Below are 24,531 nucleotides of genomic sequence, written 5' to 3'. Positions count from 1 at the left end.
CCCAGGACTGCCTGGGCCCTCTGCCCTCCAGTTTTAACTGGGAGCCAGACTGGGTCATAATGGGGCAGGTGGTGAGGTCACAGTGAGGGAGGGGGATGAAAAGGAGGGCCCAGAGTGGCATTCCCTGGTAACCAGGGTCAGGTAAGCTGAGCCTGGACAGTCAAACAGGGCCCGGTGGCCGGCATACATCCCCTCGAGCGGTCATTCATTCGCTCACCGCCCGCTGACTCACTTGTTCAAATGACACATTGCGTCTCTTGGCCCCTCTTGAGACTAGGAAGACCTTGGCCTCAGAGGCCTGCTGAAGGCCTGGCTGGAGTCCAGAGCCTCAGCCTTCTTCATGCCCTTCACTGGGCCTGGAGCTGGACCTGCCCAGATGTGGAACCTCCCAGTTTGGAAGCAACTTCTTGTATGAGGCTCTCTGTGGACAGGGACAGCTGAGACGCAGAGGAGGTGCCCAGAGACCAGGGGTTTGGAGTCTGCAGCTGCAGATGTACTTAGTGCATGGTATAGGACCAGGAGGGGCCTGCTGGCAGAACTGTGGCCACTAAACCAAAGGGACCCTCAGGCCAAGAAGGGGACACTGGCTTCTTATTGCAGGAAGCCAAGCGCAGGGACCCAGGCTGGCAGAAGGAGTGGCGCTTCCAAGCCACAGACCACCAATGTTTCCTGGACTCTGGCGCTCTTTATTCCTCTCTCCATGCCCTGCCGCCCCCTGCCCCTGCCCCCACTTGCTGCTGGTAAGTTCATTTTCCCAGTCTGGCTCCCGTGCAGAGAGGGCCTGGAGGCCGAGGTGGAAGGTAGCAGCGAGTTGGCCCGCGCTTGGCCCTCCTGCGGTTGCCGCTTCAGCACCAGACTGTCATACACCTGGTAGTTGGCATTGCCTCCCGGGTTCCGGCTGAGTGGCATGAAGGTGGGCGGGGGTGGAGGGTGCTCGGTAGCCTGGACGTCGGGCAGGAGGTGAGAGGGGCGGAGGAGCAGCGCTGAGCTGGGAGCCGGGGCCCGCTGGTCCGAGGCCTCGGCCAGTACCGTGAGGGAGGCGGAGGTGGCCACAGGGCGCCGCAAGGGCAGGATCTCAGCCCATTCGGCCGCCGGGTGCCGCACCTCGTGGGGATCGCGGGAGTAATCCAAGTGTCCCGTGGAGGGATGCAGGCTGCGGTTGGACTCGCTGTGAGCACAGCTGGGGAGGCTACGTCTGTGGGCCGGTGGGGTGTCGCGCTACCAGGCGTCGGGCCGGTAGACCCGAGGCACCAGAGCGGATGGAGGCTCAGAGCCCTCCAGACCCAGACTCCGCCGCGGGCCCAGTTGCCGTCCTTTCGGCCCGCGAGCCCCTCGACCTGCACCTGGCCGCCCCCACCGGCGCCCAGCCCCGGCGCCGCCACCTGTGTGCCGGTGTGTCCCTCCACAGCTCCCTCCGACAAAAGCCCCCCCCCACCCCGCCCCTCTGGCGTGTCACCGCGGCCGGGTGCGGGAGCGGGATCGAGGGCAGGGGCCGCTTCCCCGGGCCTGCCGGCCACCAGGGGCGGGGTCCTGAGCTCGGCGGGGGGTGTGGGGGCAAGGGTGGCCTTGCCGGGGCTGAGGGGCCGTGGCGACTCAATGGTGGCTCCCGGTGGCTTCGGGCCAGCTGCTGTCGGGCAGGAGGGCCGGCCCGGGCTGCGGCCGAGCTGCGCCTAGGGCCGCGTGGGCGGGCAGGGCCGATGCCCAAGGGACCGCGGGCCCCGGGCCCTGAAGCCTCCGGGGCCACGTCCCTGTGAGCGACGTGCGGGATCTTGGGCGGGGCGCCAAGCGCCGAAGGGTTTGCTGGGTCACGGCCGCCCTGGGCTGGGAGGTGGTCGCCAAACCCTCCGCCGCCGCCCGATACCCGAGACCTCCGTTGCCCCTGCCTGGGCGGGCGAGGGGGCCCTGCCGGGGCGGGCCGGCCGCCAGGCTGGCGTTAAGGCGCCAGCGCCAGCGAAACTGGGCCTCAAGAGGCCGCCCGCGGCCCCCCGCCCCCGTCTACGGCCATACCACCCTGAACGCGCCCGATCTCGTCTGATCTCGGAAGCTAAGCAGGGTCGGGCCTGGTTAGTACTTGGATGGGAGACCGCCTGGGAATACCGGGTGCTGTAGGCTTTTTGCCTCCCGCTCCGCCCGCCTTCTCCTTTACTCGCCCGCGGCGGGGGCCGCCGGCTCCGCCCCCGCCGGGCCCCGCTGCAGGCCCCACCTCCTCAGGCCCCTCCCACCACGGCGCGCGCCGGCGGGGTCGCTCCCCGCCGGCCCGGCCGGCCAGGCGGCCAGAAGGCGGCCCTGGAAGGCAGCCGCACCCCAGACGCTCCCGGGGTGGCTGGCCCGGACCCAGACTCCGCCGCGGGCCCAGTTGCCGTCCTTTCGGCCCGCGAGCCCCTCGACCTGCACCTGGCCGCCCCCACCGGCGCCCAGCCCCGGCGCCGCCACCTGTGTGCCGGTGTGTCCCTCCACAGCTCCCTCCGACAAAAGCCCCGCCCCACCACCACCCCGCCCCTCTGGCGTGTCAGCGCGGCCGGGTGCGGGAGCGGGATCGAGGGCAGGGGCCGCTTCCCCGGGCCTGCCGGCCACCAGGGGCGGGGTCCTGAGCTCGGCGGGGGGTGTGGGGGCAAGGGTGGCCTTGCCGGGGCTGAGGGGCCGTGGCGACTCAATGGTGGCTCCCGGTGGCTTCGGGCCGGCTGCTGTCGGGCAGGAGGGCCGGCCCGGGCTGCGCCTAGGGCCGCGTGGGCGGGCAGGGCCGATGCCCAAGAGACCGCGGGCCCCGGGCCCTGAAGCCTCCGGGGCCACGTCCCTGTGAGCGACGTGCGGGATCTTGGGCGGGGCGCCAAGCGCCGAAGGGTTTGCTGGGTCACGGCCGCCCTGGGCTGGGAGGTGGTCGCCAAACCCTCCGCCGCCGCCCGATACCCGAGACCTCCGTTGCCCCTGCCTGGGCGGGCGAGGGGGCCCTGCCGGGGCGGGCCGGCCGCCAGGCTGGCGTTAAGGCGCCAGCGCCAGCGAAACTGGGCCTCAAGAGGCCGCCCGCGGCCCCCCGCCCCCGTCTACGGCCATACCACCCTGAACGCGCCCGATCTCGTCTGATCTCGGAAGCTAAGCAGGGTCGGGCCTGGTTAGTACTTGGATGGGAGACCGCCTGGGAATACCGGGTGCTGTAGGCTTTTTGCCTCCCGCTCCGCCCGCCTTCTCCTTTACTCGCCCGCGGCGGGGGGGCCGCCGGCTCCGCCCCCGCCGAGCCCCGCTGCAGGCAGTAGTCAAGGTGGTTTACCTGCCCGAGCAGGAAGCTTGGGCGATGGCAGAAGTGGGAAGAAACTCTTGAGCACAGGTTCTTGGGATCCACGGAGCAGCGCATGCACATGCGATGGGTGCCTACACAGCTGGCTTGCTTGTCTGTGGGGAAAGGCGAGATGGGTCAGGGCCTGGGTTCCTGAGGGGCTGAGAATCAAGGCAGGGATAGAAGAAAGGGGACAGGCCCACATCCCCTGAACCCACGCCGGCGCCCACTCACCTTTGTGGAAAATACGATTGAAAAGTGCCCGCAAGAATCTCTTCAGATGCCTCCAGAGTTGAGGGAAGAAGGGGAGGGGGGAGGCCGGGAGCAGGGTGAGCCCTGAAATCCAACCCTTGTCCCGGTCACACCCCAGCAGCCCTCCCACCTCAGCCCCTTCAAGACCCCAGGGCTCCCCCAACCGCGCTGCACAGATCCTGCCCTGACCGTAGTCACCATGTTGATCCCCACGTTGAGCAAGATGAAGCTGACCGGGATCAGAAGAATTGAGTATCCTTGCTCCTGGCATTTCCTGGGGATGGGGCCAGTGAACGGCTCGGCTCGGTAGTAGTTTCGCTCACCCATGGCCGTTGGTCCCAGGACTGCCTGGGCCCTCTGCCCTCCAGTTTTAACTGGGAGCCAGACTGGGTCATAATGGGGCAGGTGGTGAGGTCACAGTGAGGGAGGGGGATGAAAAGGAGGGCCCAGAGTGGCATTCCCTGGTAACCAGGGTCAGGTAAGCTGAGCCTGGACAGTCAAACAGGGCCCGGTGGCCGGCATACATCCCCTCGAGCGGTCATTCATTCGCTCACCGCCCGCTGACTCACTTGTTCAAATGACACATTGCGTCTCTTGGCCCCTCTTGAGACTAGGAAGACCTTGGCCTCAGAGGCCTGCTGAAGGCCTGGCTGGAGTCCAGAGCCTCAGCCTTCTTCATGCCCTTCACTGGGCCTGGAGCTGGACCTGCCCAGATGTGGAACCTCCCAGTTTGGAAGCAACTTCTTGTATGAGGCTCTCTGTGGACAGGGACAGCTGAGACGCAGAGGAGGTGCCCAGAGACCAGGGGTTTGGAGTCTGCAGCTGCAGATGTACTTAGTGCATGGTATAGGACCAGGAGGGGCCTGCTGGCAGAACTGTGGCCACTAAACCAAAGGGACCCTCAGGCCAAGAAGGGGACACTGGCTTCTTATTGCAGGAAGCCAAGCGCAGGGACCCAGGCTGGCAGAAGGAGTGGCGCTTCCAAGCCACAGACCACCAATGTTTCCTGGACTCTGGCGCTCTTTATTCCTCTCTCCATGCCCTGCCGCCCCCTGCCCCTGCCCCCACTTGCTGCTGGTAAGTTCATTTTCCCAGTCTGGCTCCCGTGCAGAGAGGGCCTGGAGGCCGAGGTGGAAGGTAGCAGCGAGTTGGCCCGCGCTTGGCCCTCCTGCGGTTGCCGCTTCAGCACCAGACTGTCATACACCTGGTAGTTGGCATTGCCTCCCGGGTTCCGGCTGAGTGGCATGAAGGTGGGCGGGGGTGGAGGGTGCTCGGTAGCCTGGACGTCGGGCAGGAGGTGAGAGGGGCGGAGGAGCAGCGCTGAGCTGGGAGCCGGGGCCCGCTGGTCCGAGGCCTCGGCCAGTACCGTGAGGGAGGCGGAGGTGGCCACAGGGCGCCGCAAGGGCAGGATCTCAGCCCATTCGGCCGCCGGGTGCCGCACCTCGTGGGGATCGCGGGAGTAATCCAAGTGTCCCGTGGAGGGATGCAGGCTGCGGTTGGACTCGCTGTGAGCACAGCTGGGGAGGCTACGTCTGTGGGCCGGTGGGGTGTCGCGCTACCAGGCGTCGGGCCGGTAGACCCGAGGCACCAGAGCGGATGGAGGCTCAGAGCCCTCCAGACCCAGACTCCGCCGCGGGCCCAGTTGCCGTCCTTTCGGCCCGCGAGCCCCTCGACCTGCACCTGGCCGCCCCCACCGGCGCCCAGCCCCGGCGCCGCCACCTGTGTGCCGGTGTGTCCCTCCACAGCTCCCTCCGACAAAAGCCCCCCCCCACCCCGCCCCTCTGGCGTGTCACCGCGGCCGGGTGCGGGAGCGGGATCGAGGGCAGGGGCCGCTTCCCCGGGCCTGCCGGCCACCAGGGGCGGGGTCCTGAGCTCGGCGGGGGGTGTGGGGGCAAGGGTGGCCTTGCCGGGGCTGAGGGGCCGTGGCGACTCAATGGTGGCTCCCAGTGGCTTCGGGCCAGCTGCTGTCGGGCAGGAGGGCCGGCCCGGGCTGCGGCCGAGCTGCGCCTAGGGCCGCGTGGGCGGGCAGGGCCGATGCCCAAGGGACCGCGGGCCCCGGGCCCTGAAGCCTCCGGGGCCACGTCCCTGTGAGCGACGTGCGGGATCTTGGGCGGGGCGCCAAGCGCCGAAGGGTTTGCTGGGTCACGGCCGCCCTGGGCTGGGAGGTGGTCGCCAAACCCTCCGCCGCCGCCCGATACCCGAGACCTCCGTTGCCCCTGCCTGGGCGGGCGAGGGGGCCCTGCCGGGGCGGGCCGGCCGCCAGGCTGGCGTTAAGGCGCCAGCGCCAGCGAAACTGGGCCTCAAGAGGCCGCCCGCGGCCCCCCGCCCCCGTCTACGGCCATACCACCCTGAACGCGCCCGATCTCGTCTGATCTCGGAAGCTAAGCAGGGTCGGGCCTGGTTAGTACTTGGATGGGAGACCGCCTGGGAATACCGGGTGCTGTAGGCTTTTTGCCTCCCGCTCCGCCCGCCTTCTCCTTTACTCGCCCGCGGCGGGGGCCGCCGGCTCCGCCCCCGCCGGGCCCCGCTGCAGGCCCCACCTCCTCAGGCCCCTCCCACCACGGCGCGCGCCGGCGGGGTCGCTCCCCGCCGGCCCGGCCGGCCAGGCGGCCAGAAGGCGGCCCTGGAAGGCAGCCGCACCCCAGACGCTCCCGGGGTGGCTGGCCCGGACCCAGACTCCGCCGCGGGCCCAGTTGCCGTCCTTTCGGCCCGCGAGCCCCTCGACCTGCACCTGGCCGCCCCCACCGGCGCCCAGCCCCGGCGCCGCCACCTGTGTGCCGGTGTGTCCCTCCACAGCTCCCTCCGACAAAAGCCCCGCCCCACCACCACCCCGCCCCTCTGGCGTGTCAGCGCGGCCGGGTGCGGGAGCGGGATCGAGGGCAGGGGCCGCTTCCCCGGGCCTGCCGGCCACCAGGGGCGGGGTCCTGAGCTCGGCGGGGGGTGTGGGGGCAAGGGTGGCCTTGCCGGGGCTGAGGGGCCGTGGCGACTCAATGGTGGCTCCCGGTGGCTTCGGGCCGGCTGCTGTCGGGCAGGAGGGCCGGCCCGGGCTGCGCCTAGGGCCGCGTGGGCGGGCAGGGCCGATGCCCAAGAGACCGCGGGCCCCGGGCCCTGAAGCCTCCGGGGCCACGTCCCTGTGAGCGACGTGCGGGATCTTGGGCGGGGCGCCAAGCGCCGAAGGGTTTGCTGGGTCACGGCCGCCCTGGGCTGGGAGGTGGTCGCCAAACCCTCCGCCGCCGCCCGATACCCGAGACCTCCGTTGCCCCTGCCTGGGCGGGCGAGGGGGCCCTGCCGGGGCGGGCCGGCCGCCAGGCTGGCGTTAAGGCGCCAGCGCCAGCGAAACTGGGCCTCAAGAGGCCGCCCGCGGCCCCCCGCCCCCGTCTACGGCCATACCACCCTGAACGCGCCCGATCTCGTCTGATCTCGGAAGCTAAGCAGGGTCGGGCCTGGTTAGTACTTGGATGGGAGACCGCCTGGGAATACCGGGTGCTGTAGGCTTTTTGCCTCCCGCTCCGCCCGCCTTCTCCTTTACTCGCCCGCGGCGGGGGGGCCGCCGGCTCCGCCCCCGCCGAGCCCCGCTGCAGGCAGTAGTCAAGGTGGTTTACCTGCCCGAGCAGGAAGCTTGGGCGATGGCAGAAGTGGGAAGAAACTCTTGAGCACAGGTTCTTGGGATCCACGGAGCAGCGCATGCACATGCGATGGGTGCCTACACAGCTGGCTTGCTTGTCTGTGGGGAAAGGCGAGATGGGTCAGGGCCTGGGTTCCTGAGGGGCTGAGAATCAAGGCAGGGATAGAAGAAAGGGGACAGGCCCACATCCCCTGAACCCACGCCGGCGCCCACTCACCTTTGTGGAAAATACGATTGAAAAGTGCCCGCAAGAATCTCTTCAGATGCCTCCAGAGTTGAGGGAAGAAGGGGAGGGGGGAGGCCGGGAGCAGGGTGAGCCCTGAAATCCAACCCTTGTCCCGGTCACACCCCAGCAGCCCTCCCACCTCAGCCCCTTCAAGACCCCAGGGCTCCCCCAACCGCGCTGCACAGATCCTGCCCTGACCGTAGTCACCATGTTGATCCCCACGTTGAGCAAGATGAAGCTGACCGGGATCAGAAGAATTGAGTATCCTTGCTCCTGGCATTTCCTGGGGATGGGGCCAGTGAACGGCTCGGCTCGGTAGTAGTTTCGCTCACCCATGGCCGTTGGTCCCAGGACTGCCTGGGCCCTCTGCCCTCCAGTTTTAACTGGGAGCCAGACTGGGTCATAATGGGGCAGGTGGTGAGGTCACAGTGAGGGAGGGGGATGAAAAGGAGGGCCCAGAGTGGCATTCCCTGGTAACCAGGGTCAGGTAAGCTGAGCCTGGACAGTCAAACAGGGCCCGGTGGCCGGCATACATCCCCTCGAGCGGTCATTCATTCGCTCACCGCCCGCTGACTCACTTGTTCAAATGACACATTGCGTCTCTTGGCCCCTCTTGAGACTAGGAAGACCTTGGCCTCAGAGGCCTGCTGAAGGCCTGGCTGGAGTCCAGAGCCTCAGCCTTCTTCATGCCCTTCACTGGGCCTGGAGCTGGACCTGCCCAGATGTGGAACCTCCCAGTTTGGAAGCAACTTCTTGTATGAGGCTCTCTGTGGACAGGGACAGCTGAGACGCAGAGGAGGTGCCCAGAGACCAGGGGTTTGGAGTCTGCAGCTGCAGATGTACTTAGTGCATGGTATAGGACCAGGAGGGGCCTGCTGGCAGAACTGTGGCCACTAAACCAAAGGGACCCTCAGGCCAAGAAGGGGACACTGGCTTCTTATTGCAGGAAGCCAAGCGCAGGGACCCAGGCTGGCAGAAGGAGTGGCGCTTCCAAGCCACAGACCACCAATGTTTCCTGGACTCTGGCGCTCTTTATTCCTCTCTCCATGCCCTGCCGCCCCCTGCCCCTGCCCCCACTTGCTGCTGGTAAGTTCATTTTCCCAGTCTGGCTCCCGTGCAGAGAGGGCCTGGAGGCCGAGGTGGAAGGTAGCAGCGAGTTGGCCCGCGCTTGGCCCTCCTGCGGTTGCCGCTTCAGCACCAGACTGTCATACACCTGGTAGTTGGCATTGCCTCCCGGGTTCCGGCTGAGTGGCATGAAGGTGGGCGGGGGTGGAGGGTGCTCGGTAGCCTGGACGTCGGGCAGGAGGTGAGAGGGGCGGAGGAGCAGCGCTGAGCTGGGAGCCGGGGCCCGCTGGTCCGAGGCCTCGGCCAGTACCGTGAGGGAGGCGGAGGTGGCCACAGGGCGCCGCAAGGGCAGGATCTCAGCCCATTCGGCCGCCGGGTGCCGCACCTCGTGGGGATCGCGGGAGTAATCCAAGTGTCCCGTGGAGGGATGCAGGCTGCGGTTGGACTCGCTGTGAGCACAGCTGGGGAGGCTACGTCTGTGGGCCGGTGGGGTGTCGCGCTACCAGGCGTCGGGCCGGTAGACCCGAGGCACCAGAGCGGATGGAGGCTCAGAGCCCTCCAGACCCAGACTCCGCCGCGGGCCCAGTTGCCGTCCTTTCGGCCCGCGAGCCCCTCGACCTGCACCTGGCCGCCCCCACCGGCGCCCAGCCCCGGCGCCGCCACCTGTGTGCCGGTGTGTCCCTCCACAGCTCCCTCCGACAAAAGCCCCCCCCCACCCCGCCCCTCTGGCGTGTCACCGCGGCCGGGTGCGGGAGCGGGATCGAGGGCAGGGGCCGCTTCCCCGGGCCTGCCGGCCACCAGGGGCGGGGTCCTGAGCTCGGCGGGGGGTGTGGGAGCAAGGGTGGCCTTGCCGGGGCTGAGGGGCCGTGGCGACTCAATGGTGGCTCCCGGTGGCTTCGGGCCAGCTGCTGTCGGGCAGGAGGGCCGGCCCGGGCTGCGGCCGGGCTGCGCCTAGGGCCGCGTGGGCGGGCAGGGCCGATGCCCAAGGGACCGCGGGCCCCGGGCCCTGAAGCCTCCGGGGCCACGTCCCTGTGAGCGACGTGCGGGATCTTGGGCGGGGCGCCAAGCGCCGAAGGGTTTGCTGGGTCACGGCCGCCCTGGGCTGGGAGGTGGTCGCCAAACCCTCCGCCGCCGCCCGATACCCGAGACCTCCGTTGCCCCTGCCTGGGCGGGCGAGGGGGCCCTGCCGGGGCGGGCCGGCCGCCAGGCTGGCGTTAAGGCGCCAGCGCCAGCGAAACTGGGCCTCAAGAGGCCGCCCGCGGCCCCCCGCCCCCGTCTACGGCCATACCACCCTGAACGCGCCCGATCTCGTCTGATCTCGGAAGCTAAGCAGGGTCGGGCCTGGTTAGTACTTGGATGGGAGACCGCCTGGGAATACCGGGTGCTGTAGGCTTTTTGCCTCCCGCTCCGCCCGCCTTCTCCTTTACTCGCCCGCGGCGGGGGCCGCCGGCTCCGCCCCCGCCGGGCCCCGCTGCAGGCCCCACCTCCTCAGGCCCCTCCCACCACGGCGCGCGCCGGCGGGGGCGCTGCCCGCCGGCCCGGCCGGCCAGGCGGCCAGAAGGCGGCCCTGGAAGGCAGCCGCACCCCAGACGCTCCCGTGGTGGCTGGCCCGGACCCAGACTCCGCCGCGGGCCCAGTTGCCGTCCTTTCGGCCCGCGAGCCCCTCGACCTGCACCTGGCCGCCCCCACCGGCGCCCAGCCCCGGCGCCGCCACCTGTGTGCCGGTGTGTCCCTCCACAGCTCCCTCCGACAAAAGCCCCACCCCCACCCCGCCCCTCTGGCGTGTCACCGCGGCCGGGTGCGGGAGCGGGATCGAGGGCAGGGGCCGCTTCCCCGGGCCTGCCGGCCACCAGGGGCGGGGTCCTGAGCTCGGCGGGGGGTGTGGGGGCAAGGGTGGCCTTGCCGGGGCTGAGGGGCCGTGGCGACTCAATGGTGGCTCCCGGTGGCTTCGGGCCAGCTGCTGTCGGGCAGGAGGGCCGGCCCGGGCTGCGGCCGGGCTGCGCCTAGGGCCGCGTGGGCGGGCAGGGCCGATGCCCAAGGGACCGCGGGCCCCGGGCCCTGAAGCCTCCGGGGCCACGTCCCTGTGAGCGACGTGCGGGATCTTGGGCGGGGCGCCAAGCGCCGAAGGGTTTGCTGGGTCACGGCCGCCCTGGGCTGGGAGGTGGTCGCCAAACCCTCCGCCGCCGCCCGATACCCGAGACCTCCGTTGCCCCTGCCTGGGCGGGCGAGGGGGCCCTGCCGGGGCGGGCCGGCCGCCAGGCTGGCGTTAAGGCGCCAGCGCCAGCGAAACTGGGCCTCAAGAGGCCGCCCGCGGCCCCCCGCCCCCGTCTACGGCCATACCACCCTGAACGCGCCCGATCTCGTCTGATCTCGGAAGCTAAGCAGGGTCGGGCCTGGTTAGTACTTGGATGGGAGACCGCCTGGGAATACCGGGTGCTGTAGGCTTTTTGCCTCCCGCTCCGCCCGCCTTCTCCTTTACTCGCCCGCGGCGGGGGGGCCGCCGGCTCCGCCCCCGCCGAGCCCCGCTGCAGGCAGTAGTCAAGGTGGGTTTACCTGCCCGAGCAGGAAGCTTGGGCGATGGCAGAAGTGGGAAGAAACTCTTGAGCACAGGTTCTTGGGATCCACGGAGCAGCGCATGCACATGCGATGGGTGCCTACACAGCTGGCTTGCTTGTCTGTGGGGAAAGGCGAGATGGGTCAGGGCCTGGGTTCCTGAGGGGCTGAGAATCAAGGCAGGGATAGAAGAAAGGGGACAGGCCCACATCCCCTGAACCCACGCCGGCGCCCACTCACCTTTGTGGAAAATACGATTGAAAAGTGCCCGCAAGAATCTCTTCAGATGCCTCCAGAGTTGAGGGAAGAAGGGGAGGGGGGAGGCCGGGAGCAGGGTGAGCCCTGAAATCCAACCCTTGTCCCGGTCACACCCCAGCAGCCCTCCCACCTCAGCCCCTTCAAGACCCCAGGGCTCCCCCAACCGCGCTGCACAGATCCTGCCCTGACCGTAGTCACCATGTTGATCCCCACGTTGAGCAAGATGAAGCTGACCGGGATCAGAAGAATTGAGTATCCTTGCTCCTGGCATTTCCTGGGGATGGGGCCAGTGAACGGCTCGGCTCGGTAGTAGTTTCGCTCACCCATGGCCGTTGGTCCCAGGACTGCCTGGGCCCTCTGCCCTCCAGTTTTAACTGGGAGCCAGACTGGGTCATAATGGGGCAGGTGGTGAGGTCACAGTGAGGGAGGGGGATGAAAAGGAGGGCCCAGAGTGGCATTCCCTGGTAACCAGGGTCAGGTAAGCTGAGCCTGGACAGTCAAACAGGGCCCGGTGGCCGGCATACATCCCCTCGAGCGGTCATTCATTCGCTCACCGCCCGCTGACTCACTTGTTCAAATGACACATTGCGTCTCTTGGCCCCTCTTGAGACTAGGAAGACCTTGGCCTCAGAGGCCTGCTGAAGGCCTGGCTGGAGTCCAGAGCCTCAGCCTTCTTCATGCCCTTCACTGGGCCTGGAGCTGGACCTGCCCAGATGTGGAACCTCCCAGTTTGGAAGCAACTTCTTGTATGAGGCTCTCTGTGGACAGGGACAGCTGAGACACAGAGGAGGTGCCCAGAGACCAGGGGTTTGGAGTCTGCAGCTGCAGATGTACTTAGTGCATGGTATAGGACCAGGAGGGGCCTGCTGGCAGAACTGTGGCCACTAAACCAAAGGGACCCTCAGGCCAAGAAGGGGACACTGGCTTCTTATTGCAGGAAGCCAAGCGCAGGGACCCAGGCTGGCAGAAGGAGTGGCGCTTCCAAGCCACAGACCACCAATGTTTCCTGGACTCTGGCGCTCTTTATTCCTCTCTCCATGCCCTGCCGCCCCCTGCCCCTGCCCCCACTTGCTGCTGGTAAGTTCATTTTCCCAGTCTGGCTCCCGTGCAGAGAGGGCCTGGAGGCCGAGGTGGAAGGTAGCAGCGAGTTGGCCCGCGCTTGGCCCTCCTGCGGTTGCCGCTTCAGCACCAGACTGTCATACACCTGGTAGTTGGCATTGCCTCCCGGGTTCCGGCTGAGTGGCATGAAGGTGGGCGGGGGTGGAGGGTGCTCGGTAGCCTGGACGTCGGGCAGGAGGTGAGAGGGGCGGAGGAGCAGCGCTGAGCTGGGAGCCGGGGCCCGCTGGTCCGAGGCCTCGGCCAGTACCGTGAGGGAGGCGGAGGTGGCCACAGGGCGCCGCAAGGGCAGGATCTCAGCCCATTCGGCCGCCGGGTGCCGCACCTCGTGGGGATCGCGGGAGTAATCCAAGTGTCCCGTGGAGGGATGCAGGCTGCGGTTGGACTCGCTGTGAGCACAGCTGGGGAGGCTACGTCTGTGGGCCGGTGGGGTGTCGCGCTACCAGGCGTCGGGCCGGTAGACCCGAGGCACCAGAGCGGATGGAGGCTCAGAGCCCTCCAGACCCAGACTCCGCCATGGGCCCAGTTGCCGTCCTTTCGGCCCGCGAGCCCCTCGACCTGCACCTGGCCGCCCCCACCGGCGCCCAGCCCCGGCGCCGCCACCTGTGTGCCAGTGTGTCCCTCCACAGCTCCCTCCGACAAAAGCCCCACCCCCACCCCGCCCCTCTGGCGTGTCACCGCGGCCGGGTGCGGGAGCGGGATCGAGGGCAGGGGCCGCTTCCCCGGGCCTGCCGGCCACCAGGGGCGGGGTCCTGAGCTCGGCGGGGGGTGTGGGGGCAAGGGTGGCCTTGCCGGGGCTGAGGGGCCGTGGCGACTCAATGGTGGCTCCCGGTGGCTTCGGGCCAGCTGCTGTCGGGCAGGAGGGCCGGCCCGGGCTGCGGCCGGGCTGCGCCTAGGGCCGCGTGGGCGGGCAGGGCCGATGCCCAAGGGACCGCGGGCCCCGGGCCCTGAAGCCTCCGGGGCCACGTCCCTGTGAGCGACGTGCGGGATCTTGGGCGGGGCGCCAAGCGCCGAAGGGTTTGCTGGGTCACGGCCGCCCTGGGCTGGGAGGTGGTCGCCAAACCCTCCGCCGCCGCCCGATACCCGAGACCTCCGTTGCCCCTGCCTGGGCGGGCGAGGGGGCCCTGCCGGGGCGGGCCGGCCGCCAGGCTGGCGTTAAGGCGCCAGCGCCAGCGAAACTGGGCCTCAAGAGGCCGCCCGCGGCCCCCCGCCCCCGTCTACGGCCATACCACCCTGAACGCGCCCGATCTCGTCTGATCTCGGAAGCTAAGCAGGGTCGGGCCTGGTTAGTACTTGGATGGGAGACCGCCTGGGAATACCGGGTGCTGTAGGCTTTTTGCCTCCCGCTCCGCCCGCCTTCTCCTTTACTCGCCCGCGGCGGGGGGGCCGCCGGCTCCGCCCCCGCCGGGCCCCGCTGCAGGCCCCACCTCCTCAGGCCCCTCCCACCACGGCGCGCGCCGGCGGGGTCGCTCCCCGCAGGCCCGGCCGGCCAGGCGGCCAGAAGGCGGCCCTGGAAGGCAGGCGCACCCCAGACGCTCCCGGGGTGGCTGGCCCGGACCCAGACTCCGCCGCGGGCCCAGTTGCCGTCCTTTCGGCCCGCGAGCCCCTCGACCTGCACCTGGCCGCCCCCACCGGCGCCCAGCCCCGGCGCCGCCACCTGTGTGCCGGTGTGTCCCTCCACAGCTCCCTCCGACAAAAGCCCCCCCCACCCCGCCCCTCTGGCGTGTCACCGCGGCCGGGTGCGGGAGCGGGATCGAGGGCAGGGGCCGCTTCCCCGGGCCTGCCGGCCACCAGGGGCGGGGTCCTGAGCTCGGCGGGGGGTGTGGGGGCAAGGGTGGCCTTGCCGGGGTTGAGGGGCCGTGGCGACTCAATGGTGGCTCCCAGTGGCTTCGGGCCAGCTGCTGTCGGGCAGGAGGGCCGGCCCGGGCTGCGGCCGGGCTGCGCCTAGGGCCGCGTGGGCGGGCAGGGCCGATGCCCAAGGGACCGCGGGCCCCGGGCCCTGAAGCCTCCGGGGCCACGTCCCTGTGAGCGACGTGCGGGATCTTGGGCGGGGCGCCAAGCGCCGAAGGGTTTGCTGGGTCACGGCCGCCCTGGGCTGGGAGGTGGTCGCCAAACCCTCCGCCGCCGCCCGATACCCGAGACCTCCGTTGCCCCTGCCTGGGCGGGCGAGGGGGCCCTGCCGGGGCGGGCCGGCCGCCAGGCTGGCGTTAAGGCGCCAGCGCCAGCGAAACTGGGCCTCAAGAGGCCGCCCGCGGCCCCCCGCCCCCGTCTACGGCCATACCACCCTGAACGCGCCCGATCTCGTCTGATCTCGGAAGCTAAGCAGGGTCGGGCCTGGTTAGTACTTGGATGGGAGACCGCCTGGGAATACCGGGTGCTGTAGGCTTTTTGCCTCCCGCTCCGCCCGCCTTCTCCTTTACTCGCCCGCGGCGGGGGCCGCCGGCTCCGCCCCCGCCGGGCCCCGCTGCAGGCCCCACCTCCTCAGGCCCCTCCCACCACGGCGCGCGCCGGCGGGGTCGCTCCCCGCCGGCCCGGCCGGCCAGGCGGCCAGAAGGCGGCCCTGGAAGGCAGGCGCACCCCAGACGCTCCCGGGGTGGCTGGCCCGGACCCAGACTCCGCCGCGGGCCCAGTTGCCGTCCTTTCGGCCCGCGAGCCCCTCGACCTGCACCTGGCCGCCCCCACCGGCGCCCAGCCCCGGCGCCGCCACCTGTGTGCCGGTGTGTCCCTCCACAGCTCCCTCCGACAAAAGCCCCCCCCACCCCGCCCCTCTGGCGTGTCACCGCGGCCGGGTGCGGGAGCGGGATCGAGGGCAGGGGCCGCTTCCCCGGGCCTGCCGGCCACCAGGGGCGGGGTCCTGAGCTCGGCGGGGGGTGTGGGGGCAAGGGTGGCCTTGCCGGGGCTGAGGGGCCGTGGCGACTCAATGGTGGCTCCCGGTGGCTTCGGGCCAGCTGCTGTCGGGCAGGAGGGCCGGCCCGGGCTGCGGCCGGGCTGCGCCTAGGGCCGCGTGGGCGGGCAGGGCCGATGCCCAAGGGACCGCGGGCCCCGGGCCCTGAAGCCTCCGGGGCCACGTCCCTGTGAGCGACGTGCGGGATCTTGGGCGGGGCGCCAAGCGCCGAAGGGTTTGCTGGGTCACGGCCGCCCTGGGCTGGGAGGTGGTCGCCAAACCCTCCGCCGCCGCCCGATACCCGAGACCTCCGTTGCCCCTGCCTGGGCGGGCGAGGGGGCCCTGCCGGGGCGGGCCGGCCGCCAGGCTGGCGTTAAGGCGCCAGCGCCAGCGAAACTGGGCCTCAAGAGGCCGCCCGCGGCCCCCCGCCCCCGTCTACGGCCATACCACCCTGAACGCGCCCGATCTCGTCTGATCTCTGGAAGCTAAGCAGGGTCGGGCCTGGTTAGTACTTGGATGGGAGACCGCCTGGGAATACCGGGTGCTGTAGGCTTTTTGCCTCCCGCTCCGCCCGCCTTCTCCTTTACTCGCCCGCGGCGGGGGGGCCGCCGGCTCCGCCCCCGCCGAGCCCCGCTGCAGGCAGTAGTCAAGGTGGGTTTACCTGCCCAAGCAGGAAGCTTGGGCGATGGCAGAAGTGGGAAGAAACTCTTGAGCACAGGTTCTTGGGATCCACGGAGCAGCGCATGCACATGCGATGGGTGCCTACACAGCTGGCTTGCTTGTCTGTGGGGAAAGGCGAGATGGGTCAGGGCCTGGGTTCCTGAGGGGCTGAGAATCAAGGCAGGGATAGAAGAAAGGGGACAGGCCCACATCCCCTGAACCCACGCCGGCGCCCACTCACCTTTGTGGAAAATACGATTGAAAAGTGCCCGCAAGAATCTCTTCAGATGCCTCCAGAGTTGAGGGAAGAAGGGGAGGGGGGAGGCCGGGAGCAGGGTGAGCCCTGAAATCCAACCCTTGTCCCGGTCACACCCCAGCAGCCCTCCCACCTCAGCCCCTTCAAGACCCCAGGGCTCCCCCAACCGCGCTGCACAGATCCTGCCCTGACCATAGTCACCATGTTGATCCCCACGTTGAGCAAGATGAAGCTGACCGGGATCAGAAGAATTGAGTATCCTTGCTCCTGGCATTTCCTGGGGATGGGGCCAGTGAACGGCTCGGCTCGGTAGTAGTTTCGCTCACCCATGGCCGTTGGTCCCAGGACTGCCTGGGCCCTCTGCCCTCCAGTTTTAACTGGGAGCCAGACTGGGTCATAATGGGGCAGGTGGTGAGGTCACAGTGAGGGAGGGGGATGAAAAGGAGGGCCCAGAGTGGCATTCCCTGGTAACCAGGGTCAGGTAAGCTGAGCCTGGACAGTCAAACAGGGCCCGGTGGCCGGCATACATCCCCTCGAGCGGTCATTCATTCGCTCACCGCCCGCTGACTCACTTGTTCAAATGACACATTGCGTCTCTTGGCCCCTCTTGAGACTAGGAAGACCTTGGCCTCAGAGGCCTGCTGAAGGCCTGGCTGGAGTCCAGAGCCTCAGCCTTCTTCATGCCCTTCACTGGGCCTGGAGCTGGACCTGCCCAGATGTGGAACCTCCCAGTTTGGAAGCAACTTCTTGTATGAGGCTCTCTGTGGACAGGGACAGCTGAGCCACAGAGGAGGTGCCCAGAGACCAGGGGTTTGGAGTCTGCAGCTGCAGATGTACTTAGTGCATGGTATAGGACCAGGAGGGGCCTGCTGGCAGAACTGTGGCCACTAAACCAAAGGGACCCTCAGGCCAAGAAGGGGACACTGGCTTCTTATTGCAGGAAGCCAAGCGCAGGGACCCAGGCTGGCAGAAGGAGTGGCGCTTCCAAGCCACAGACCACCAATGTTTCCTGGACTCTGGCGCTCTTTATTCCTCTCTCCATGCCCTGCCGCCCCCTGCCCCTGCCCCCACTTGCTGCTGGTAAGTTCACTTTCCCAGTCTGGCTCCCGTGCAGAGAGGGCCTGGAGGCCGAGGTGGAAGGTAGCAGCGAGTTGGTCCGCGCTTGGCCCTCCTGCGGTTGCCGCTTCAGCACCAGACTGTCATACACCTGGTAGTTGGCATTGCCTCCCGGGTTCCGGCTGAGTGGCATGAAGGTGGGCGGGGGTGGAGGGTGCTCGGTAGCCTGGACGTCGGGCAGGAGGTGAGAGGGGCGGAGGAGCAGCGCTGAGCTGGGAGCCGGGGCCCGCTGGTCCGAGGCCTCGGCCAGTACCGTGAGGGAGGCGGAGGTGGCCACAGGGCGCCGCAAGGGCAGGATCTCAGCCCATTCGGCCGCCGGGTGCCGCACCTCGTGGGGATCGCGGGAGTAATCCAAGTGTCCCGTGGAGGGATGCAGGCTGCGGTTGGACTCGCTGTGAGCACAGCTGGGGAGGCTACGTCTGTGGGCCGGTGGGGTGTCGCGCTACCAGGCGTCGGGCCGGTAGACCCGAGGCACCAGAGCGGATGGAGGCTCAGAGCCCTCCAGACCCAGACTCCGCCATGGGCCCAGTTGCCGTCCTTTCGGCCCGCGAGCCCCTCGACCTGCACCTGGCCGCCCCCACCGGCGCCCAGCCCCGGCGCCGCCACCTGTGTGCTGGTGTGTCCCTCCACAGCTCCCTCCGACAAAAGCCCCACCCCCACCCCGCCCCTCTGGCGTGTCACCGCGGCCGGGTGCGGGAGCGGGATCGAGGGCAGGGGCCGCTTCCCCGGGCCTGCCGGCCACCAGGGGCGGGGTCCTGAGCTCGGCGGGGGGTGTGGGGGCAAGGGTGGCCTTGCCGGGGCTGAGGGGCCGTGGCGACTCAATGGTGGCTCCCGGTGGCTTCGGGCCAGCTGCTGTCGGGCAGGAGGGCCGGCCCGGGCTGCGGCCGGGCTGCGCCTAGGGCCGCGTGGGCGGGCAGGGCCGATGCCCAAGGGACCGCGGGCCCCGGGCCCTGAAGCCTCCGGGGCCACGTCCCTGTGAGCGACGTGCGGGATCTTGGGCGGGGCGCCAAGCGCCGAAGGGTTTGCTGGGTCACGGCCGCCCTGGGCTGGGAGGTGGTCGCCAAACCCTCCGCCGCCGCCCGATACCCGAGACCTCCGTTGCCCCTGCCTGGGCGGGCGAGGGGGCCCTGCCGGGGCGGGCCGGCCGCCAGGCTGGCGTTAAGGCGCCAGCGCCAGCGAAACTGGGCCTCAAGAGGCCGCCCGCGGCCCCCCGCCCCCGTCTACGGCCATACCACCCTGAACGCGCCCGATCTCGTCTGATCTCGGAAGCTAAGCAGGGTCGGGCCTGGTTAGTACTTGGATGGGAGACCGCCTGGGAATACCGGGTGCTGTAGGCTTTTTGCCTCCCGCTCCGCCCGCCTTCTCCTTTACTCGCCCGCGGCGGGGGGGCCGCCGGCTCCGCCCCCGCCGAGCCCCGCTGCAGGCAGTAGTCAAGGTGGGTTTACCTGCCCGAGCAGGAAGCTTGGGCGATGGCAGAAGTGGGAAGAAACTCTTGAGCACAGGTTCTTGGGATCCACGGAGCAGCGCATGCACATGCGATGGGTGCCTACACAGCTGGCTTGCTTGTCTGTGGGGAAAGGCGAGATGGGTCAGGGCCTGGGTTCCTGAGGGGCTGAGAATCAAGGCAGGGATAGAAGAAAGGGGACAGGCCCACATCCCCTGAACCCACGCCGGCGCCCACTCACCTTTGTGGAAAATACGATTGAAAAGTGCCCGCAAGAATCTCTTCAGATGCCTCCAGAGTTGAGGGAAGAAGGGGAGGGGGGAGGCCGGGAGCAGGGTGAGCCCTGAAATCCAACCCTTGTCCCGGTCACACCCCAGCAGCCCTCCCACCTCAGCCCCTTCAAGACCCCAGGGCTCCCCCAACCGCGCTGCACAGATCCTGCCCTGACCATAGTCACCATGTTGATCCCCACGTTGAGCAAGATGAAGCTGACCGGGATCAGAAGAATTGAGTATCCTTGCTCCTGGCATTTCCTGGGGATGGGGCCAGTGAACGGCTCGGCTCGGTAGTAGTTTCGCTCACCCATGGCCGTTGGTCCCAGGACTGCCTGGGCCCTCTGCCCTCCAGTTTTAACTGGGAGCCAGACTGGGTCATAATGGGGCAGGTGGTGAGGTCACAGTGAGGGAGGGGGATGAAAAGGAGGGCCCAGAGTGGCATTCCCTGGTAACCAGGGTCAGGTAAGCTGAGCCTGGACAGTCAAACAGGGCCCGGTGGCCGGCATACATCCCCTCGAGCGGTCATTCATTCGCTCACCGCCCGCTGACTCACTTGTTCAAATGACACATTGCGTCTCTTGGCCCCTCTTGAGACTAGGAAGACCTTGGCCTCAGAGGCCTGCTGAAGGCCTGGCTGGAGTCCAGAGCCTCAGCCTTCTTCATGCCCTTCACTGGGCCTGGAGCTGGACCTGCCCAGATGTGGAACCTCCCAGTTTGGAAGCAACTTCTTGTATGAGGCTCTCTGTGGACAGGGACAGCTGAGACACAGAGGAGGTGCCCAGAGACCAGGGGTTTGGAGTCTGCAGCTGCAGATGTACTTAGTGCATGGTATAGGACCAGGAGGGGCCTGCTGGCAGAACTGTGGCCACTAAACCAAAGGGACCCTCAGGCCAAGAAGGGGACACTGGCTTCTTATTGCAGGAAGCCAAGCGCAGGGACCCAGGCTGGCAGAAGGAGTGGCGCTTCCAAGCCACAGACCACCAATGTTTCCTGGACTCTGGCGCTCTTTATTCCTCTCTCCATGCCCTGCCGCCCCCTGCCCCTGCCCCCACTTGCTGCTGGTAAGTTCATTTTCCCAGTCTGGCTCCCGTGCAGAGAGGGCCTGGAGGCCGAGGTGGAAGGTAGCAGTGAGTTGGCCCGCGCTTGGCCCTCCTGCGGTTGCCGCTTCAGCACCAGACTGTCATACACCTGGTAGTTGGCATTGCCTCCCGGGTTCCGGCTGAGTGGCATGAAGGTGGGCGGGGGTGGAGGGTGCTCGGTAGCCTGGACGTCGGGCAGGAGGTGAGAGGGGCGGAGGAGCAGCGCTGAGCTGGGAGCCGGGGCCCGCTGGTCCGAGGCCTCGGCCAGTACCGTGAGGGAGGCGGAGGTGGCCACAGGGCGCCGCAAGGGCAGGATCTCAGCCCATTCGGCCGCCGGGTGCCGCACCTCGTGGGGATCGCGGGAGTAATCCAAGTGTCCCGTGGAGGGATGCAGGCTGCGGTTGGACTCGCTGTGAGCACAGCTGGGGAGGCTACGTCTGTGGGCCGGTGGGGTGTCGCGCTACCAGGCGTCGGGCCGGTAGACCCGAGGCACCAGAGCGGATGGAGGCTCAGAGCCCTCCAGACCCAGACTCCGCCATGGGCCCAGTTGCCGTCCTTTCGGCCCGCGAGCCCCTCGACCTGCACCTGGCCGCCCCCACCGGCGCCCAGCCCCGGCGCCGCCACCTGTGTGCCAGTGTGTCCCTCCACAGCTCCCTCCGACAAAAGCCCCACCCCCACCCCGCCCCTCTGGCGTGTCACCGCGGCCGGGTGCGGGAGCGGGATCGAGGGCAGGGGCCGCTTCCCCGGGCCTGCCGGCCACCAGGGGCGGGGTCCTGAGCTCGGCGGGGGGTGTGGGGGCAAGGGTGGCCTTGCCGGGGCTGAGGGGCCGTGGCGACTCAATGGTGGCTCCCGGTGGCTTCGGGCCAGCTGCTGTCGGGCAGGAGGGCCGGCCCGGGCTGCGGCCGGGCTGCGCCTAGGGCCGCGTGGGCGGGCAGGGCCGATGCCCAAGGGACCGCGGGCCCCGGGCCCTGAAGCCTCCGGGGCCACGTCCCTGTGAGCGACGTGCGGGATCTTGGGCGGGGCGCCAAGCGCCGAAGGGTTTGCTGGGTCACGGCCGCCCTGGGCTGGGAGGTGGTCGCCAAACCCTCCGCCGCCGCCCGATACCCGAGACCTCCGTTGCCCCTGCCTGGGCGGGCGAGGGGGCCCTGCCGGGGCGGGCCGGCCTCCAGGCTGGCGTTAAGGCGCCAGCGCCAGCGAAACTGGGCCTCAAGAGGCCGCCCGCGGCCCCCCGCCCCCGTCTACGGCCATACCACCCTGAACGCGCCCGATCTCGTCTGATCTCGGAAGCTAAGCAGGGTCGGGCCTGGTTAGTACTTGGATGGGAGACCGCCTGGGAATACCGGGTGCTGTAGGCTTTTTGCCTCCCGCTCCGCCCGCCTTCTCCTTTACTCGCCCGCGGCGGGGGGGCCGCCGGCTCCGCCCCCGCCGGGCCCCGCTGCAGGCCCCACCTCCTCAGGCCCCTCCCACCACGGCGCGCGCCGGCGGGGTCGCTCCCCGCCGGCCCGGCCGGCCAGGCGGCCAGAAGGCGGCCCTGGAAGGCAGGCGCACCCCAGACGCTCCCGGGGTGGCTGGCCCGGACCCAGACTCCGCCGCGGGCCCAGTTGCCGTCCTTTCGGCCCGCGAGCCCCTCGACCTGCACCTGGCCGCCCCCACCGGCGCCCAGCCCCGGCGCCGCCACCTGTGTGCCGGTGTGTCCCTCCACAGCTCCCTCCGACAAAAGCCCCCCCCACCCCGCCCCTCTGGCGTGTCACCGCGGCCGGGTGCGGGAGCGGGATCGAGGGCAGGGGCCGCTTCCCCGGGCCTGCCGGCCACCAGGGGCGGGGTCCTGAGCTCGGCGGGGGGTGTGGGGGCAAGGGTGGCCTTGCCGGGGCTGAGGGGCCGTGGCGACTCAATGGTGGCTCCCGGTGGCTTCGGGCCAGCTGCTGTCGGGCAGGAGGGCCGGCCCGGGCTGCGGCCGGGCTGCGCCTAGGGCCGCGTGGGCGGGCAGGGCCGATGCCCAAGGGACCGCGGGCCCCGGGCCCTGAAGCCTCCGGGGCCACGTCCCTGTGAGCGACGTGCGGGATCTTGGGCGGGGCGCCAAGCGCCGAAGGGTTTGCTGGGTCACGGCCGCCCTGGGCTGGGAGGTGGTCGCCAAACCCTCCGCCGCCGCCCGATACCCGAGACCTCCGTTGCCCCTGCCTGGGCGGGCGAGGGGGCCCTGCCGGGGCGGGCCGGCCGCCAGGCTGGCGTTAAGGCGCCAGCGCCAGCGAAACTGGGCCTCAAGAGGCCGCCCGCGGCCCCCCGCCCCCGTCTACGGCCATACCACCCTGAACGCGCCCGATCTCGTCTGATCTCGGAAGCTAAGCAGGGTCGGGCCTGGTTAGTACTTGGATGGGAGACCGCCTGGGAATACCGGGTGCTGTAGGCTTTTTGCCTCCCGCTCCGCCCGCCTTCTCCTTTACTCGCCCGCGGCGGGGGGGCCGCCGGCTCCGCCCCCGCCGAGCCCCGCTGCAGGCAGTAGTCAAGGTGGGTTTACCTGCCCGAGCAGGAAGCTTGGGCGATGGCAGAAGTGGGAAGAAACTCTTGAGCACAGGTTCTTGGGATCCACGGAGCAGCGCATGCACATGCGATGGGTGCCTACACAGCTGGCTTGCTTGTCTGTGGGGAAAGGCGAGATGGGTCAGGGCCTGGGTTCCTGAGGGGCTGAGAATCAAGGCAGGGATAGAAGAAAGGGGACAGGCCCACATCCCCTGAACCCACGCCGGCGCCCACTCACCTTTGTGGAAAATACGATTGAAAAGTGCCCGCAAGAATCTCTTCAGATGCCTCCAGAGTTGAGGGAAGAAGGGGAGGGGGGAGGCCGGGAGCAGGGTGAGCCCTGAAATCCAACCCTTGTCCCGGTCACACCCCAGCAGCCCTCCCACCTCAGCCCCTTCAAGACCCCAGGGCTCCCCCAACCGCGCTGCACAGATCCTGCCCTGACCATAGTCACCATGTTGATCCCCACGTTGAGCAAGATGAAGCTGACCGGGAGCAGAAGAATTGAGTATCCTTGCTCCTGGCATTTCCTGGGGATGGGGCCAGTGAACGGCTCGGCTCGGTAGTAGTTTCGCTCACCCATGGCCGTTGGTCCCAGGACTGCCTGGGCCCTCTGCCCTCCAGTTTTAACTGGGAGCCAGACTGGGTCATAATGGGGCAGGTGGTGAGGTCACAGTGAGGGAGGGGGATGAAAAGGAGGGCCCAGAGTGGCATTCCCTGGTAACCAGGGTCAGGTAAGCTGAGCCTGGACAGTCAAACAGGGCCCGGTGGCCGGCATACATCCCCTCGAGCGGTCATTCATTCGCTCACCGCCCGCTGACTCACTTGTTCAAATGACACATTGCGTCTCTTGGCCCCTCTTGAGACTAGGAAGACCTTGGCCTCAGAGGCCTGCTGAAGGCCTGGCTGGAGTCCAGAGCCTCAGCCTTCTTCATGCCCTTCACTGGGCCTGGAGCTGGACCTGCCCAGATGTGGAACCTCCCAGTTTGGAAGCAACTTCTTGTATGAGGCTCTCTGTGGACAGGGACAGCTGAGACACAGAGGAGGTGCCCAGAGACCAGGGGTTTGGAGTCTGCAGCTGCAGATGTACTTAGTGCATGGTATAGGACCAGGAGGGGCCTGCTGGCAGAACTGTGGCCACTAAACCAAAGGGACCCTCAGGCCAAGAAGGGGACACTGGCTTCTTATTGCAGGAAGCCAAGCGCAGGGACCCAGGCTGGCAGAAGGAGTGGCGCTTCCAAGCCACAGACCACCAATGTTTCCTGGACTCTGGCGCTCTTTATTCCTCTCTCCATGCCCTGCCGCCCCCTGCCCCTGCCCCCACTTGCTGCTGGTAAGTTCATTTTCCCAGTCTGGCTCCCGTGCAGAGAGGGCCTGGAGGCCGAGGTGGAAGGTAGCAGCGAGTTGGCCCGCGCTTGGCCCTCCTGCGGTTGCCGCTTCAGCACCAGACTGTCATACACCTGGTAGTTGGCATTGCCTCCCGGGTTCCGGCTGAGTGGCATGAAGGTGGGCGGGGGTGGAGGGTGCTCGGTAGCCTGGACGTCGGGCAGGAGGTGAGAGGGGCGGAGGAGCAGCGCTGAGCTGGGAGCCGGGGCCCGCTGGTCCGAGGCCTCGGCCAGTACCGTGAGGGAGGCGGAGGTGGCCACAGGGCGCCGCAAGGGCAGGATCTCAGCCCATTCGGCCGCCGGGTGCCGCACCTCGTGGGGATCGCGGGAGTAATCCAAGTGTCCCGTGGAGGGATGCAGGCTGCGGTTGGACTCGCTGTGAGCACAGCTGGGGAGGCTACGTCTGTGGGCCGGTGGGGTGTCGCGCTACCAGGCGTCGGGCCGGTAGACCCGAGGCACCAGAGCGGATGGAGGCTCAGAGCCCTCCAGACCCAGACTCCGCCATGGGCCCAGTTGCCGTCCTTTCGGCCCGCGAGCCCCTCGACCTGC

General features: G+C 68.9%; 12 non-coding genes across 12 annotated transcripts; all 12 read left to right on the top strand.

Annotated features, from left to right (window-relative positions):
- Positions 1-1,993: 1,993 nt before the first annotated feature.
- Positions 1,994-2,112, top strand: LOC132596590 (5S ribosomal RNA). The gene has a single exon (XR_009562668.1). It is a non-coding gene; the product is annotated as a 5S ribosomal RNA (ribosomal RNA).
- A 927-nt stretch (positions 2,113-3,039) lies between these two features.
- Positions 3,040-3,158, top strand: LOC132596589 (5S ribosomal RNA). Its single transcript, XR_009562667.1, has one exon. It is a non-coding gene; the product is annotated as a 5S ribosomal RNA (ribosomal RNA).
- A 2,695-nt stretch (positions 3,159-5,853) lies between these two features.
- Positions 5,854-5,972, top strand: LOC132596588 (5S ribosomal RNA). Its single transcript, XR_009562666.1, has one exon. It is a non-coding gene; the product is annotated as a 5S ribosomal RNA (ribosomal RNA).
- Positions 5,973-6,899: 927 nt separating this feature from the next.
- Positions 6,900-7,018, top strand: LOC132596587 (5S ribosomal RNA). Its single transcript, XR_009562665.1, has one exon. It is a non-coding gene; the product is annotated as a 5S ribosomal RNA (ribosomal RNA).
- Positions 7,019-9,713: 2,695 nt separating this feature from the next.
- LOC132596586 (5S ribosomal RNA) lies at positions 9,714-9,832 on the top strand. Its single transcript, XR_009562664.1, has one exon. It is a non-coding gene; the product is annotated as a 5S ribosomal RNA (ribosomal RNA).
- A 933-nt stretch (positions 9,833-10,765) lies between these two features.
- LOC132596585 (5S ribosomal RNA) lies at positions 10,766-10,884 on the top strand. The gene has a single exon (XR_009562663.1). It is a non-coding gene; the product is annotated as a 5S ribosomal RNA (ribosomal RNA).
- Positions 10,885-13,581: 2,697 nt separating this feature from the next.
- On the top strand, positions 13,582-13,700 carry LOC132596583 (5S ribosomal RNA). Its single transcript, XR_009562661.1, has one exon. It is a non-coding gene; the product is annotated as a 5S ribosomal RNA (ribosomal RNA).
- A 933-nt stretch (positions 13,701-14,633) lies between these two features.
- Positions 14,634-14,752, top strand: LOC132596582 (5S ribosomal RNA). Its single transcript, XR_009562660.1, has one exon. It is a non-coding gene; the product is annotated as a 5S ribosomal RNA (ribosomal RNA).
- A 931-nt stretch (positions 14,753-15,683) lies between these two features.
- On the top strand, positions 15,684-15,803 carry LOC132596605 (5S ribosomal RNA). The gene has a single exon (XR_009562682.1). It is a non-coding gene; the product is annotated as a 5S ribosomal RNA (ribosomal RNA).
- Positions 15,804-18,500: 2,697 nt separating this feature from the next.
- Positions 18,501-18,619, top strand: LOC132596581 (5S ribosomal RNA). Its single transcript, XR_009562659.1, has one exon. It is a non-coding gene; the product is annotated as a 5S ribosomal RNA (ribosomal RNA).
- A 2,697-nt stretch (positions 18,620-21,316) lies between these two features.
- LOC132596580 (5S ribosomal RNA) lies at positions 21,317-21,435 on the top strand. Its single transcript, XR_009562658.1, has one exon. It is a non-coding gene; the product is annotated as a 5S ribosomal RNA (ribosomal RNA).
- A 933-nt stretch (positions 21,436-22,368) lies between these two features.
- LOC132596579 (5S ribosomal RNA) lies at positions 22,369-22,487 on the top strand. Its single transcript, XR_009562657.1, has one exon. It is a non-coding gene; the product is annotated as a 5S ribosomal RNA (ribosomal RNA).
- Positions 22,488-24,531: the final 2,044 nt, after the last annotated feature.

This window comes from Globicephala melas, unplaced genomic scaffold (genome assembly GCF_963455315.2).
Source record: "Globicephala melas unplaced genomic scaffold, mGloMel1.2 SCAFFOLD_354, whole genome shotgun sequence".
NCBI classification, from domain to species: Eukaryota; Metazoa; Chordata; class Mammalia; order Artiodactyla; family Delphinidae; genus Globicephala; species Globicephala melas.
The sequence above is the reverse complement of the archived record's forward strand: the minus strand, read 5'-3'. Positions and strand labels throughout refer to the sequence as shown.